Source organism: Chiloscyllium plagiosum, unplaced genomic scaffold (genome assembly GCF_037043375.1).
Source record: "Chiloscyllium plagiosum isolate Xiang-an unplaced genomic scaffold, Cpla_swu_hap1 HiC_scaffold_26, whole genome shotgun sequence".
Classification (NCBI taxonomy): domain Eukaryota; kingdom Metazoa; phylum Chordata; class Chondrichthyes; order Orectolobiformes; family Hemiscylliidae; genus Chiloscyllium; species Chiloscyllium plagiosum.
The window spans coordinates 4,290,257-4,307,728 of record NW_028270164.1 but is presented as its reverse complement, the minus strand read 5'-3'; the positions used below and the strand labels follow the sequence as shown (position 1 = coordinate 4,307,728).

General features: G+C 45.5%; 1 protein-coding gene across 2 annotated transcripts in view; it reads right to left on the bottom strand.

Annotated features, from left to right (window-relative positions):
- LOC122563030 (monocarboxylate transporter 1-like) overlaps nt 1-17,472 on the bottom strand; it is a 74,349-nt gene that overhangs the window by 38,099 nt on the left and 18,778 nt on the right. The window contains exon 1 of one of the 2 annotated variants that reach the window (XM_043716350.2): nt 3,600-3,736. The exons of the other annotated variant lie outside the window; for it this stretch is intronic. The gene's annotated coding sequence lies outside the window, so the exon portion shown is untranslated. Of the gene's footprint in view, nt 1-3,599; nt 3,737-17,472 lie in introns of those variants that run through there. 2 annotated transcript variants of the gene reach the window in all.

Here is a 17,472-nt window from a genome sequence, read left to right as displayed (position 1 = left end):
CGAAATGTCAATTCTCCTGCTCCTTGGATGCTGCCTGACCTGTTGCGCTTTTCCAGCAACACGTTTTTCAGCCTTGACACCATCCAGGACAAAGCAATCCTTGCTTGATTGGCACCACATCCACAAGCACCCACTTCCTCCACCACTAACACTCAGTCACAGCAGTGTGTACCATCTGCAGGGTGCACTGCAGGAAGCTCACTGCAAAGTGGAGGAATAGCACCTTTGGAACTTTACAGCCCTTGGGACACAACATTGAATTGAACACCCCAGGGCTTATCATGAGCTTCTCTCAGCACAGTCAACATATTTTCACCCAATCATAGTCCCCATTACCATTGATCTAGCTGACTATCAATAATCCATCTGTTTGCCCACCCTTAATTCTCTCTCTCTCTCCATCTATCTGCTCAGTCCTACACTCACCTCCCTCCCTCCAGCCCCCGTCATCAACATAAATACCATTTTTCCCTGAGATGCTACTCATAAAGAAGGGTCACTGGACTCAAAATATTAACTCTGTTTCTCCCTCTACAGATGCTGCCAGACCTGCTGAAATTCCCTAGCAATTTATGATTCTGGTCCAGGTTTCCAGCATCTGCAGTTCTTTGTTTTATTAAAGAATGTGGAATGATGGATTCTGACAAGTCCTGACGAACCTCTCCCAACAGTCACTGCATCAGAGTCAGATCAGTTTTCCTTTGTGAGAATCCAAGCAAAGTGATGGGACCAGATGGAGTACCAGGCCGTGCACTCAGAGCATGTGGACATCAACTGGCAGAGGTCTTCTCGGACATCTTCAACCTCTCCCAGCAGCAGGCCACTGTCCCTCCCTGTTTCAGGAGGGCCAACATCATTCCTGTGCCTAAGGAGGCTCATGCAGCATGTCTCAATGACCATCGCCCAGTGGCCCTAACCTCGCTGGTCATGAAGTGTTTTGAAAGGCTGGTCATAGCATTAATCAACTCCAGCCTCCCCACTACTCTTGACCTACTCCAATTTGCCTATCGGACCAATAGATCCACGTCAGATGCCATATCACTTGCCCTTCACTCCTCCCTAGAACATCTTGACACCAAAAACAGCTATGTAAGAATCCAACTCATTGACTACAGTTCAGCCTTCAACACTATTATCCCCTCGAGCCTGATTCCTAAACTTAGTGATTTCAGACTAAGCCCCACTCTCTGCAACCTGATCCCCTGTGGCCTGTTGGTCAGGAAACTATCAGTGAAGATTGGGGACAATATTTCATCCTCACTAATACTCAACACAGGAGTCCCCCAGGAATGCGTACTCAGCCCCCCTACTGTACTTACTGTATACCCACAACTGCATTGCCAAATACCAGATTAATACCATTTATGAGTTCGCGATGACACCACCATAGTCGGTCAAATCTCTGATGGCAACAAAACAGACTACAGACGGGAGGTGGAAGACCTGGAAAAATGGTTCACTGAGAACAACCTAGCTCTCAATGATGGCAAAATCAAGGAACACATTATTGACTTTCAGTGAGATGTTACTCATGCCCCCTACAAATTAACAGCACAGAGGTGGAACGAGTGGAGAGTGTCAAGCTCCCGGGAGTGGTCAGCCACAACAAGCTTTCTTGGACTCTTCATGTGGACGCACTGGTTACAAAGGCCCAACAACATCTCTTCTTCCTCAGGCAGCTGAGGAAATTTGGCAAGATGGCGAATACCCTTACCAACTTTTATGGGTGCACCATCAAGAACATTCCGTCTGGATGTATCACTCCCTGGTATGGCAACTGTACCATTCAAGATCAGAGACGGTTACAGAGAGTGGTGAACTCGGCCCAGACAATCACAAAGGCCAACCTCCCATCTATAGAATCCATCTACCAGGTCCGCTGTCAAGGAAAGGCCGCCAGCATTCTCAAAGATCCATCCCACCCTGGCAATGTTTCTCTACAACCTCTACCATCGGGGAGAAGGTACAGAATCCTGAACACACGCACCAGCCGGTTTTGAAACAGTTTCTACTTTACTGTTGTTAGAATACTGAATGGACTCACAAACTCTTAACATTCACCTGTCCCTGTGTTTCTGTTTTTGCCGCTGTTTACCTATTATTTACTATCTATGCTACTTAACCCTGTGATCTGCCTGTATTGCTCGCAAGACAAAAGCTTTTCACTGAGCCTCAGTACACGGGAAAATAAACTCAATTCAATTCAATTCAAGAAGCACCTCAACCAGAAAGGAAAGAGAAACTCACTCCATGGAGACAGTAACTCATTGATTATTGATGGGAAGTGGTACAAGGAAGGGAATATTCTGATGGGCTGAATGGCCACCTCCTGTTCTTTATTTCCTACAGCGTAATGTTCTTGGATATTCACTTTGCAGCCACTCAGTGGGTAATGGAGACCAGCAGCCCACATAGTAATTTTCCTGGATTTGGCTCATTGAATGCCGAGGGTAATGACTGTTGCTGCACCTTGCACTTTGCCCGGTCCCAATCTGAACAAAGATCACCACAACATCGAGGCACATCCCATAAAAACACACCGACCTTACTGGAACGAACATTCACCCCCTTTCATTCAACCTCCAATTATCAATTACCCCCATAATATTCACCCACTCCCTTTCAGTTCCTTGTAAACAATCAGCACCAACCCCCAAAGATTCACCCTCTTCCCTTCAATTCTCTATAAACAATTATCCCCAAAACCTCAAACACTCGCCGCCCATTTTCAATTCTCCATGAACACTTAGCACCAACCCCAAAACTTCACCCTCTCATCTTCAACTCCCCATAAACAATTACCCCTGACATTCACCCCCTCCCCTTCAATTCCCCACAATTAGCCCCAACCTCCAAACATTCACCCTCTCTCTTTCCACTCCGCATTAACAATTCTCCCAAATATTCACAATCTCTCTTTCAAATAATTTCGCCCAAGCATTCAAAATATCTCCCTTTCACAGTTCCCCACCCACCCCACCACAATTAGTCCAAATTTTCAAACCACATTGACTCAACTCTCATTCTTTAATGACGCGCCCCCACAGCCTGATATACCAGACCCGCTGAAAGATTCATCCTTCCTTCTGATCCAACACCTCCCCCCCCCCGATAATTTCCCCCGTCCCCACCCCCTAACAAGTGCTAACTGCAGCTCCCATTCTCCCAAAATCCCCCCAATCCCTGTAGGAACTGGCCCCAGGATGGAGTGAATCTGCCAGTACACGTGGCCGCGCTAGAAGCGAGGGTCCAGCTCAGACTGTGACTGTCATAGCCCCAGAGAGGGGAGAGGGGGAGAGGGGGTCTCACCGAGTAGCCCCCGGGTCTGGGACAGCAGCTCAGCTGCCCCACAGCCAACAAAACCCACCACCAAGCTCTGGAGTCAAACCACACCGAAACAGAGACGCGGGAGGAAGCTGTTGAGGCTGAGTCATTGCCAACAGCAAACTGAGAGTCAGTGTCAGTTAGAGGGAGAATCGACAGGCCAGAGAGAGATTAAAGCAGAGAGGGAGAACTTAAAAACTTAAATGTAAAGTGAGACACAGACCGAGAGCCGGGAAGCCAGTTCCCATTTTCAGGATAAGATGGAGTTGACAAACCTCACTTCGCCTTGTGTTCAGAGAGTTGCTGAGCTGGCCCCATTCTGTGTATAACGCATTGTTCAAAAAACATGAAACTCGCACAGTTCCAGCCCCACTCCACCCCCTCTGTGTTCAAAGTGATTTCTGTAGTGATGTTGGCTGCCTGACACAGTCCACCCCCTTGTCACTCAGAGCTGATACACAGGAACTCCTCCAATATTACATACACACTCTCACACATACACACTGCCGCCCTCCTTGAGCCTACAAGTTGGGAGTCTCGGCTCCGCTCATGTTGCTAGCAACCCAGAAACCGCCAGTTCAAATCCCAGCCTGACACTTGCGTGTTTTTTTTTTAAAAAAAGGGTACAATCTAGAAATAAAACTAAGCTAAGGCATCAGGAAAGGTGACCAGCAGTTGTTGTTGTAGTTTCTGGATTAGTGGTGCTGGAAGAGCACAGCAGTTCAGGCAGCATCCAAGGGGCTTCGTTGTTGTTGTAGTGCCCAGAAAACACCAGCTGGTCCACTTTAGTTAAAAATCACACAACACCAGGTTTTAGTCCAACAGGTTTAATTGGAAGCACCAGCTTTCGGAGCGCTGCTGGGAACCACCTGATGAAGGATAGGCGCTCGGAAAGCTAGCGTGCTTTAATAAGAGAGCTGGCGTCACCAGCCCGAATCCTATGTGACTCCAGTCCCATACTCACCCCGGCTGCCTCTGAAGTCCCAGAGACTGGGCTCTCCGAATCTTTCTCATCCAAGGATTTCCCTCAGATTTCCCCCCCTCCCCCCACCCACACTCACTTCAGCCCAAACACCTTTTCAAAATTCACAGCATCATAGAAGTGTCTCTGTACAGAATGAGGCCATTTGGCCCCTATGCCTGTAGTAGCTCATTAAACAGACGTCATTACCTAGTGCAAATCTCTTGTGGTTTTCCTACACCCTCACACATCCTTTCCATCCAATGCCTCTCTTAAATGCCCACATTACATTGTCAGGCAGTGTATCCCAGACCTTCATTACTCACTGGGTGAAAATGGCATTTCTCGCTTGACACTCGTTTCATTTGCAGATCACTTTAAATCCATGCCCTCTTGTTCTTGTCCCTCTTACACGTAGGAATAGCTTTTCTCTACCTGGTCTGTTCAGCCTCCTCATGATTTTGAAAACCTCTATCCTCTCTCCTCTCAGTGCCCTTCTCTCCAGCATCTTCAATCTATGCACATCCCTGGAACCATTTCTGCACTCTCTCTCCAATGTATTCCCATCCTTCCTATCATCTGAAGCTCACAACAAAACACAATACTCCAGCTGAGGTCTAACAAGAATTATTGGGATCTGTTGGAAATTGTAAATATTTTGCTGCTGTTCTTGCCACTAAAATGTAACATGTTTACCTACTTTTGTTCAGAAAAATGTTCTTCCTTTTGAGTTCTCAAGGACAAACTATGTCACCCTGACCTTCACCCAGGCTGGGGCAAGGAGCCAGGTCCCAAGTAGACCTCAAGGGGATAGATCCCAATGTTTTTGGAAGCAATCCGATCCACACTGACCATTCGCCACCCCCCTCCCCGAATCACAATATGTATTTGTATATGCATGCTGTCATCTGGAGCCTGTGGAGAATATGGTGGAGACCCCTAATTTCTGTCCATCACACAGCTTACCAGGAATCTCACCTGCTCATACCCTGCACTGGAACACATTACAGTTATATCCTGCTGGACCAGATCATCGGAGTGTAGCAATCCTCTCAGAGTCAGTCTGTTGCCAATGGAAAAACAGATGTGGAGGTGCAGGTGTTGGACTGGGGTGGACAAAGTTAAAACTCACACACCACCAGGTTATAGTCCAACAGGTTTATTTGGAAGTTGCAATCCTTTGCTGTAAATTCTGTATCTTATGATCCCACTCCACAGCTACCTGATGAAGGAGCAGCGCTCCAAAAGCTAGTACTTCCAAATAAACCTGTTGGACTATAACCTGGTGCCGTGTGAGTTTAACTTAGAAAAACAGAGGCAGCATCCGTGCCTTCGATGTGCTTGGGTGGCTCAGTGGTTAGCACTGCTGTCTCACAGCACCAGGGACCCAGGTTCCACTCCACCCTGTCTTTGTGGAGTCTGGCCATTCTAAATTGCCCATAGTGTCCAGGGATATGTTGGTTGAGCGGATTTGCCATGGGGGTGATTGTGAGGACTTGAGATCAGTCAAAAAGTGTGTTGCTGGAAAAGCACAGCCAGTCAGGGAGCAGGCAAGTCTGATGAAGGGCTTACTCTCAAAACATCAACTCTCCGCTGCCTGACCAACTGTGCTTTTCCAGCACCACACTTTTTGACTCTGGATTTGCCATGGGGAATGCAGGGTTACAGGGATAGGGTAGTGGAGTGCACCTGGGTGGGATGCTCTTCGGAGGGTTGGTGTGGACTTGATTGGCTGAATGGCCTGCCTCCACAGTTAGGGATCTTATGATGTCCAACGACCTTCAGGCCAGTGAGGTAGCTCGAGCCAGGTGACCAGCAGAAAGCCCAAAGCTTCTCCGCTTTGAGGATGCTTGTAAATGGATGCCTAAACACTGGCTGTTGCAGCTGGTAAAAGATGAAGATGGCAATGCTTCCTGAGGCTGGTATAAACACTATTCACAATATACGTAAATGGTTTAGATCAGGGAACCAAATGCAATACCTCCATGTCTGTTGAAGACACAAAGCTTGGTTGGGAATGGGTGCAGTAAGGAAGGTGAGGAACTGTTTCAGTGTAATTCGGACAGGCTGAGGGAGTTGGTAAAAGCAAGTCACCTACAGTCTAATGTAGAGGTTATTCACTTTGGTAGCAAAAACAGGAAGTCAGATTATTATCCAAATGATAATCAACTGGGAAGTAGGAAGGCACAATGAGCTCTGGTTGTCCTTGTACACCAGTCACTGAAAGGAAGCATTGCAGGTGCAGCAGGCAAAATGGAACATTGGCCTTCATAGCAAGAAGGTTCAAATACAGGAGCAGGGACGTCTTGCTGTAATTGTACCAGACCTTGGTGGGACCACACCTGGAGTGTATTTGTGTAGTTTTGGTCCTATTATCTGAGGAAGGATATTCTGACAGGAGAGAGATTGCCACGAAGGTTTACCAGACTGATTCCTCAGATGGCAGGACTGATGTATGAAGACAAGCTGGATTGGTTAGGAGTATATCCAATGGTGTTTAGAAGAATGAAGGGGGTTCTCATAGAAACTTATAAAATCCTATCAGGACTAGACAGGTAAGTACAGGAAGGATGTTCCCAATAGTGGGGGAGTCCAGAACCAGGGGTAACATTCTAACATTACTGGGTAGGTCATCTAGGACTACAACAAAGCGGGCTTGAGGAGCCAGATGACCTACTCCTGTTCCTACTTCTTATGGTCTTCTGAAGATGAGGAGAAATGTCTTCACTCAGAGAGTAGGGGAGCCTGTGGAATTCACTGTCACAGAAAACGTTTGAGGCCAAAACGTTGAATGTTTTCAAGAAGGTGTTAGATATAGTTGCTAGGGCTAAAGAGATCAACGGTTATGGGTAACAGCAGGAGTACTGAGTTGGGTGATCAGCCATGATCACACTGAATAGTGGAGCAGACTTGAAGGGCCAAATGGCCAGCTCCTGCTTCTATTTTCTATGTTTTTATGAGCACCAATAGCGACAGCAGCTTGGCAACAGGAACCAATACAGAAAAGTCCAATACACAATTTGGCAGCTTTGTGTATGGGAGTGCCTGTCTTTCACAGCCATTGGTGAATAAGCACCAAGTGTAAACTGACTCCCCATCCCCAGGATAGCCAGAATCAATCATTCACTTGAGATCATCATCTCCCGCACACAAAAGAAGACCAACAAACCACAGAATAGCATCTCCTCCTGGGTACGTGCATGTTCAATGGTCAGATTTCAACAGTCAATCAGTTAGCAATCTCATTGCCTGCTGATACCCTGAGATCAATAGATCTTAGTCGGGCAAAGATGAATGACTGGAGTTAAGGTACAAATCAGCCAAGATCTCATTGTCTTGGAGAGTGCAGTTGAGGGACTGAGTGACTCCCTCTAGTGTCTATCCACCATCTACGAAGCACAAGTCAGGAGTGTGATGGAATACCCTCCACTTGCCCAGATGGATACAGCTCCACTCAGAAAGTTCAACACAATACAAGGCAAAGCCTCCAACTTGATTGGCATCATATGCACTAACACTCACTCTCTTCACTACCAATGCAGCAGTGTGTATTATCTACAAGGTGCACTGTCATAATTCATCAAGGCTCCTTTGACAGCACCTTCCAAACCCACAACCTCTCCCATCTAGAATGGCAAGGGCAGCAGATACGTGAGAACACCACCACTTACACATTCCTCTCTGAGACCCACACCATCCCTGCTTTGGAAATACCATAGAATCCCTGCAGTGTGGAAGCAGGCTATTTGGCCCATTGAGTCCACAATAACCTCCAAAGAGCATCCCATCTAGACCTAATCCCTACCCAATCCCTGTAACCCTGCATTCCCCAAGGCAGATCCACCCGACCTACATATCCCTGGACACTATGGGTAATTTAGCACGGGCAAGCCACCCTAACCTGCACATCTTTGGACTGTGGGAGGAAACTGGAGCACCCGGAGGAAACCCACGCAGACACAGGGAGAATGTGTAAACTCCACATAGACGGTCACCCGAGGGTGGGATCGAATCCGGGACCCTGACTCTGTGAGGCAGCAGTGCTAACCAGTGAGCCACCGTGCCAGCCTTATCACCAATCTTTTCACTATCGCTGAGACAAAATCCTGCAGCTCCCTCCCCTACAGTGATGTCGATGTCCCTACATCCCAAATGCTTCAACGGTTTGAGGAGGCAACTCACTACCACCTTCTCCAATTAGGGATGGGCAATGTTCCAGCCAGTGGCACCCACATCCCATGAACAGATAAAAAGGATATACCCAAGAAGTCTCTCAATTGGTCTCTTCTCCACTGTGTTACCCCCCCCCCCCCCCCCCCGCCCCCACCGGACTGTCCACATTCGCAGTCGGAAGGCAATTGGAGAAGGGATAAAAAAGACAGCAGGTCCCAGCAGAAGTATGTTGGGAAGGAGACCACATTCCCAGTCTCCAGCAAAATTCAGAATAACAGTGCTATGCCTCAATATGGTAATGTGCTAGAAATCAAGCCCTGCTATTCCTAGCATTTTTACACAAGATTTTTAAAAATTATGCAATTCCTCAATATAGATCCATGTTGACAGAAAACATGGATCAGATTTCTGTATTTAACAAGAATTAATATTAATTACAAGTAAACAGATTCTAAATATAGATTAACAATTATAAACTGACAGTATATAACTCTACTAGTTAAAGCTCTAACTCCCTTATAAGCTTCCCCTGTACACTCCCACACATGCACTCTCACACACGCACACTCTCTCTCTCACACACTTGCAAATACACAGATACACACATGACAACAACATGGGTACTACGGGCAGAGAGAAAGACTGGAAAGGTAGTTCAATGGTCCTTGTGTACAGGGTTTGCTGAGATGATTGTTTTGTTTATTGATTTTACTTTTCCAGATACTTTTGTGTGTTTTCAGGAGATTCAGGGTGAACCATTCACACTTATACGGTCTTTGTCTTATTAATTAAAAGTACAGCAACTGATGAGGGGAAGTACATTGCATAGCTCCAGGTATGAGACATTTTCTACTGCAGAGAAAAGAGACCACACTTGTCTTTGCAGAGATGTGATTTCTTGTACTGTACATCCACAGCCCAGCTGTTCCTCTAAATGGGAGCTAATCACATTGTTGCTGGTAGGCAGAATGCCTTTTCCGTCAGTAACTGGTCACTAGGCCACAGACCAATCAGCTACACGTTGCTATCCAAAGCTCAATGCCGACACAGCCCTTGAGTATAGCTCATCTGCAAACTAAGTTTCCATTACTGCTTGAGTAAGTAGCTCTGTAAACAGCGCTTCTAATGAGTGTCAGATTATTTGCTTTGAAAAAGTGCAACAATCCATCCAGTCTAGGTTTATAAAACATTTCTTTTCTTATTTCATCTACAACTAAAAATACAAAACCATTTTGTTAAAAATGTCGTGCGAGAGGTTCGTCATGAGGTGAGATTAGACAAATTATTCTCCAGAATTTAGAAGGTTAAGGATTGATCTAATTGAGTCTTCAGGATATTAACAGGGAAAGACAGGATTGATAAAGATAAATGATTTCCACTGGTTGACGATTCCAGAACCAGGGGACATAGTCTAAGAATTAGGACCAGGCCATTCAGGTGATATTAGAGCCGATTAAATCAACATTTTGGGCAAAAGCCATTCATCAGTAATGAGGCAGGGAGGCTCCAGGGTGGAAAGATAAATTGGAGGGGGTGGGGCTGGGGAGAAGGTAGCCAGGAGTATAATAGTTGGATGGAGGTGGGGGTGAAGGTGATAGGTCAGAGAGGAGGGTGGAGTGGATAAGTTGGAAGGACGATTGACAGGTCCGACAGGTCATGAGGACGGTGCTGAACTGGAAGGTTGGAACTGGAGTAAGGTGGGGGGAGGGGAAATGAGAAAACTGGTGAAGTCCATATTGGTGCCTTGGGGTTGAAGTGAGATGTTAGAAAGCACTTCTACACTCAAAACGTAGTGGAGGTTTCAAATAGTCTTCCTCAAAAGATGGGCAATCCTAATTATAGGAGTTGGGAGGTCATGTTGCAGCTGTACAGGACATTGGTTCGGCCACTGTTGGAATATTGTGTGCAATTCTGGTCTCCCTCCTATCGGAATGATATTGTGAGACTTGGAAGAGTTCAGAAAAGATTTACAAGGATGTTGCCAGGGTTGCAGGTTTGAGCTATAGGGAGAGGCTGAATAGGCTGGCGGCTGTTTTCCCTGGTGCATTGGAGGCTGAGGGGGTGACCTTATAGAGGTTTATAAAATCATGATGGGCATAGATGGTTGAAAAGTATGGTGCTGGAAAAGCACAGGTGGTCAGGCAGCATCCGAGGAGCAGGAGAATCAACACTTTAGGCATAAGCCCATCATCAGAAATATCATGGATAGGGGCATGGAAAGGGTAAATAGATAGGATCTTTCCCTGGCGTGAGGGAGTCCAGAACTAGAGGGCATAGGTTGAGGGTAAGCCAGGAAAGATTTGAAAGGGACCTAAGGGGGCAACTTTTTCACGCAGAGGGTATGGAATGAGCTGCCAGAAGAAGTGGTGGAGGTTAGAACAATTACAACATCTAAAAGGCATCTGGATGGTATATGAATCAGAAGGGTTTAGAGGAATATGGGCCAAATGCTTGTAAATAGGACTAGATTAATCTAGGATATCTGGTCGGCAAGGATGAGTTGGACCAAAGGGTCTGTTTCTGTGCTTTACATCTCTATGATGCTATAACTCTATAATTGTTAAACTTACATTTGAGAGAGTCAACTTTGTATTAACTGGGAGCCCAAGGCAGGCCTGTGGGGTTAGGGTACAGGTCAGCCATCATACTGAATTGCAGAGCAGACCCAAAGGGCTGAATGGTCTACTCCTGTTCCTATAAAGACTACCTCCTGGTTTTTGCCATTCTGCAAAGGGCTGACTCTACAAAGGGCCTTCAATCAAAGGGGTTTAGAGGGATATGGGCCAAATGCTGGCAAATGGGACTAGATTAGGTTATGATATCTGGTAGGCATGGACGAGTTGGACTGAAGGGTCTGTACATCTCTATGACCGTATGACATCCTCTGCTGATTCACAAGTGAGCAATATGTGCACAGCAAGATCCCACAAACAGCACTGTATTTTGAGATGCACGATCAATTACTCTGATTTTGGTTGCAAGCCTGGTCAGGCAAACTCCCCGCTCTTTGAGAATAATGGCCATTGATGCTTTATTTCCAGCTGAGAGAGCACAAAGGGCCTGATCGTGAAAGGAGGTGCCTTTGACAGTGTTGCTGACTCTCGGTGCTGCTCTGGGAAGGATAGCCCAGATTTTTGCTTCAACTCCAGTCTCTGGTGTGGAGGTGCAACCATGTGACTCAGAGGAGCTGGTTGTGGGTGGGGTGCCCCTTTAAGGTAATGATGTGATGCAGTGCAATCCTCTCTGAATTACTCTGCAGTAAACATTACAATCACTTGGGTTTGCAAGTGATACCTGTCAAAGAGTTTCAAAACAGAAAACAAACAATGACGTTGATGAGCTGGCCTGTTTGACTAGCTGCTCATAAGAGTGAAAACTTTCTGCTTCAAGATCCCTTCAGCACAAAGGAAGTTGAAAACCATACAACCGAGGTCTCAGTGGGTTGGACCAGTGGAGAGGTCTTTTTATTGGCTCCCCAGCTACACACCCTCTCAAAAATGACACAAATACATGTTCACAAATGCGCACAGTGGAGCAGTTAATGCACGCCCTGCGGTTTCCGTCCACAGTAAAGACTGTGCTGTGTAGATTGGAACAGCATTAAACTGGTGAAGGCAAAAATAGACATTTTAACTCTCGCTTCACTGGCACAGACGGTTTCTTTTCCGCTGTTGCACATCAAAAATGTGATAAATAAGAAAAAAATACAGTTGGAGTAATTTATATTCTGTGCGGCTGTAACATGTGTATCCTGTACTCTTCTGTTCCCCTGAAACACTTGTATTTATAAAGCACCTGAGAGAATTTTCACTGTACCTTGGTACACGTGGCAATAATGAATTGAATTATCAATGCATTGCCTGATTTATATGTTGCTGGATGGCTTTTTTCCCCCCTGTTTGTCTCTCCTATATTATCGAAAAGAGATGAATTCAAGAAAAGATGCCACACTGTCTTTAAAGGATTGTTGCACCAGAAAAGTGAACCACACACACACACACACACACACACACACACACACACACACACACACACACACACACAGACACACACACACACACACACACACACACACACACACACACACACACACACACACACAGACACACACACACACAGACAATGTTTTACATTGGTTTGAGGACTGTCAGTTTGCGTCATAGTCTCTCATTGTACTTTTACAAATTAGCAATTCTTCAAAATTTATTTTCAAGCTTTTCTATCAAAGTAGCTAGTGTGGTGCTGGAAAATCGATGTTTCGGGCAGGAGCCCTTCATCAGGAAGGGTGATGAAGGACCTTTGCCTGAAACGTCAATTTTCCTGCTCCTCGGATGCTGCCTGACCTGCTGTGCTTTTCCAGCACCACTCTAATCTTGACTCTGATCTCCAGCATCTGCAGTCCTCACTTTCGCCTATCACAATAGCTAGTCTGATGTAGCAAGTATGCACGCTTACAGACTCACTGACTGAAACTGCCTCCTGCAGCAGGTTTCCCTCAGTGCCTGGCCCTCCATATCTGGGCTGAATGCTATTAGCTCTGGAACCTAGGTTATCGGAGTGTCATATGTTTCTTTACCAACTGCTGGCAGCTTGGAGTTGGGATACAGATAGACTAATCCTTCCCTGGACCCCATTTAAATAAAAACTGATGAAACATAGTATAACAAATGTCACAATTGTAAAGAAAAGATTTAAATTTAAACCAAATATGGGCAGGAATGTTGGCACAAACCAGCCCCCTTGGAGCCCACCAATCACAGAGCAATTGCTATTTCTATGCTGAGGCTAAGAGTTTATTTGGGAGCACTAACTTTCAGAGCGCTGCTCCTTCATCAGGTTGTCAACCACCTGAAGGATCGGTGCTCCGAAAGCTAGTGCTTCCAAATAAACCTGTTGGACTATAACCTGGTGTTGTATGATTTTTTTTTTAACTTTGTACACCTCAATCCAACACCAGCACCTTGAAGTTCAGGGCGTATCTAATTAACAGGAGTACAGGATAAATCAGAACTTGAGTCTCAATGAGAAGTGGCACTTGTCTCATACAAGATTGGGACAAGTTGCATTAACTAATTACAAAGCCTGTCAGAAGTCAGAAATATCACAACTGTGTCCGCTGGGACAGACTACTGGGCACTCTAGGCCAAATCATGTGACATCTTTGGTTGGAGTCTAATACAATTTCCAACAATAACCCTTTCTGAACCATTACCTTTTACTATAGCTTTAATTCTCAAATGCAGACTAAAGCAGGTTTACATCAAACCTACAGCTTTGCAGCAGGTGTTAGCGCCAGCTGGGCTATTCTGATGTTTCTGCTCCACATGTTCATTTTTATCTTGCTAGATCAGCATATCTGATCGCTTATTCAGCCGCTGTGTACTTTGAAATGCATCGGTGCCATTGAATGGGCAGAGCTAGTTAGATCATAAGAAACAGGAGCAGAATGAGGTCCTTTAAGCCATCTAGTCTGCTCTGCTATTCAGTGATATTCTTCTCAGCTCCATTCTCCTGCCATCTCCCTGTACCACTTGATTTTCCTGACCAATCAAGAACTTATCTAAATCTTTCTTAAATACTAAATGGCCTTGTCTCCACAGCCCTCTGCAGCAATGAGTTCCACAGATTCCGCACCCTCTGGTTGAAGAAATTAAGGCAATGGGTTGTGTGTGGGAAATCATGTCTCACAAACTTGATTGAGTTTTTTGAGAAAGTAACAAAGAGGATTGACGAGGGCAGAGTGGTAGACGTGATCTATATGGACTTCAGTAAGACGTTCGACAAAGTTCCCCATGGGAGACTGGTTAGCAAGGTTAGATCTCATGGAATACTAGAGGAACTAGCCATTTGGATACAGAACTGGCTCAAAGGTAGAAGACAGAGGGTGGTGGTAGAGGGTTGTTTTTCAGACTGGAGGCCTGTGACCAGTGGAGTGCCACAAGGATCGGTGCTGATCCACTACATTTTATCATTTACATAAATGATTTGGATGCGAGCATAAGAGGTACAGTTAGTAAGTTTGCAGATGACACCAAAATTGGAGGTGTAGTGGACAGCGAAGAAGGTTATCCCAGATTACAACAGGATCTGGACCAGATGGGCCAATGGGCTGAGAAGTGGCAGATGGAGTTTAATTCAGATAAATCCGAGGTGCTGCATTTTGGAAAAGCAAATCTTAGCAGGACTTATACACTTAATGGTAAGGTCCGAGGGAGTGTTGCTGAACAAAGAGATCTTGGATTGCAGGTTCATAGCTCCTTGAAAGTAGAGTCGCAGGTAGATAGGATAGTGAAGAAGGTGTTTGGTATGCTTTCCTTTATTGGTCAGAGTATTGAGTACAGGAGTTAGGAGGTCATTTTGCAGCTGTACAGACATTGGTTAGGCCACTGTTGGAATATTGCGTGCAATCCTGGAAAGATGTTGTGAAACTTGAAAAGGTTCAGAAAAGATTTACAAGGATGTTGCCAGGGTTGGAGGATTTGAGCTATAGGGAGAGGCTGAACAAGCTGGGGCTGTTTTCCCTGGAGCATCGGAGGCTGAGGGGTGACCTTATAGAGGTTTATAAAATCATGAGGGGCATGGATAGGGTAAACAGACAAAGTCTCTTCCCTGGGGTCGCGGAGTCCAGAACTAGAGGGCCAAGGTTTAGGGTGAGAGGGGAAAGATATAAAAGAGACCTGAGGGGCAACTTTTTCACGCAGAGGGTGGTACGTGTATGGAATGAGCTGCCAGAGGATGTGGTGGAGGCTGATACAATTGCAACATTTAAGAGGCATTTGGCTGGGTATATGAACAGGAAGGGTTTGGAGGGATATGGGCCGGGTGCTGGCAGGTGGGACTAGATTGGATTGGGATATCTGGTCAGCATGGGCGGGTTGGACTGAAGGTTCTGTTTCCGTACTGTATGTCTCTATGACTGTATGACTCTCTATGACTCATGTGATTATTACAGTAATAACTTGTTTCCGATACAGTGATATCTAATGTGGAAATATGCTGGGCACATAACAAGAATGTAAATCAATGCAAATTTGACAGTGAGCTAACAGAAGTAACTTTACATTAAGTTGCATCAGCCCTTCAGCACTGAAGTAGATAGTTTGATCCAATCGGTTTATGTTGCTTTTTATGTTCCACATAAGCCTCTTCTGACCTTAGTGCACCTAACTCTATTAAACAGTTGGCCAAAAACCTGATAAGAGTAAGTGGGTGGTAAAAGTTGGTAAATGGAGTATAATGTGTAATAATTTAAGACTTTCCACTTTGCTGGGAAGAACAGAAAAGCAAAATGGTATTTAAATGGGGGGAAGATTGTTGAGTGACTATACAGAGGAATCTAGGTGTCCTTGTATGTGAATTAGGAAAAGTCAGCATGCAGTACAGCAAGTAATAATGAAGGAAAACAGAATATATATGATTATTGGAAGGAGATAGAGTATAACATTGAGAAGGGTCTCCTTAATGAAACAGGGAAGCTTCATGAGCTAATTCCTGCTTTATTCAGGAAGATTAAGTTCCTTGAAAGTAGAGTCGCAGGTAGACAGGGTGGTGAAGAAGGCATTTGGTACACTTGTCTTCGTTAGTCAGTGCATTGAGTATAGGAGTTAGGACATCATGCTGAGGCTGTACAGGGCATTGGTGAAGCCACTTTTAGAATACTGTGTACAATTCTGGTTGCCCAACTACAGGAAGGATGTTGTTAAACTTGAGAGGATACAGAAAATATTTACAAGGCTGTTGCCAGTTCTGGATGGTTTGAGCTACAGGGAGAGGCTGAAGAGACTGGGACCTTTTTGTGGGTGCACAGGAGATTGAGGAGTGACCTTATCAAGGTTTATAAAATAATAAGGGGCATGGATAGGATAAATAGACAAGGTCTTTCTCCCAGGGCAAGGGAGTCTTAAACTGGAGGGCACAAGTTTAAGATAAGAGGGGAAAGATTTAAAAGGGACCTAAGGAGCAACGTTTTCACACAGAGGGTGGTATGTGTATGGAATGAGCTGCCAGAGGACGTGGTGGAGGCTGGTACAGTTGTAACATTTAAAAGGCTGCTGGATGCGTATATGAATAGGAAGGGTTTAGAGGGGTATGGACCAAAAGCAAGAAATGGGATAATTTCAGTTGAGGAGATCTGGTCAGCACAGATGAGTTGGATGAGTTTCCTAGCTGTATAACTCTATGACCCTATAAGTTGAGCTTATACCCTTTGGAGTTCAGAAGAATGAGAAGTGACCTTATTGCCATATTTGGATTCTGAGGGGACTTGACACAATGGACGCTGAGAAGATGTTCTCCTTCATGGAGGAACCTACAACTAGGGGCACAGTTTGAACAGGTGAGGATCCTGAAGGAAGCAGTCAGTATCACCTAGACAGGGAAGCTGTGTAAGAGCTAGAGAAGAGTGTGAGAGGGGAGCTGCCTCCTGTAGTCAGCTCTTGCTTCAGTACAGCAGAAGAAGGTGAGTAATGGTAATTTTTTTCAGAAATTCTATTTGCAATACATAGTTTTTAAAATTACGCGATGGCAGGTCAGCTTGGCCAAGTGGAGTATACATCATGCTGTATATATGCAGTCATGGAAATATCATGTGGTCCAGATGAAGACAGCTGCAGCAAGTGTCACCAGGTTTGAAAGTGGAGTGTCAGCTTGAGTTACCATTGTGTATCTGTGAGGCAGAAAACTCAATGAATAACATTTAGAAAAGGTAGTAGGTTAGAAGCAATCAGACAGCAATGGAATGGGTCACCTCCCGACCAGCAGAGAAGGAGTCCCTTGAGTCAACCGTATTGATATTCTATCTGGGTATGGATGAGGGTAATGGTTCCTCAGGAGGAGGAAGCCAGAACCAAGCCTGCAGTACCATGGGTGGCTCAGCTGAACAAGGTGGGATGAAGAAGAATGGAACAGCAGTGTTTATAGGGGGATTCCACAGTCAGTGCATTAGGCACTGTTACTGTACGAGCCCACGTGACCCCAGAGCACTATGTTGCCTTCTGGTGCCAGATTACACAACG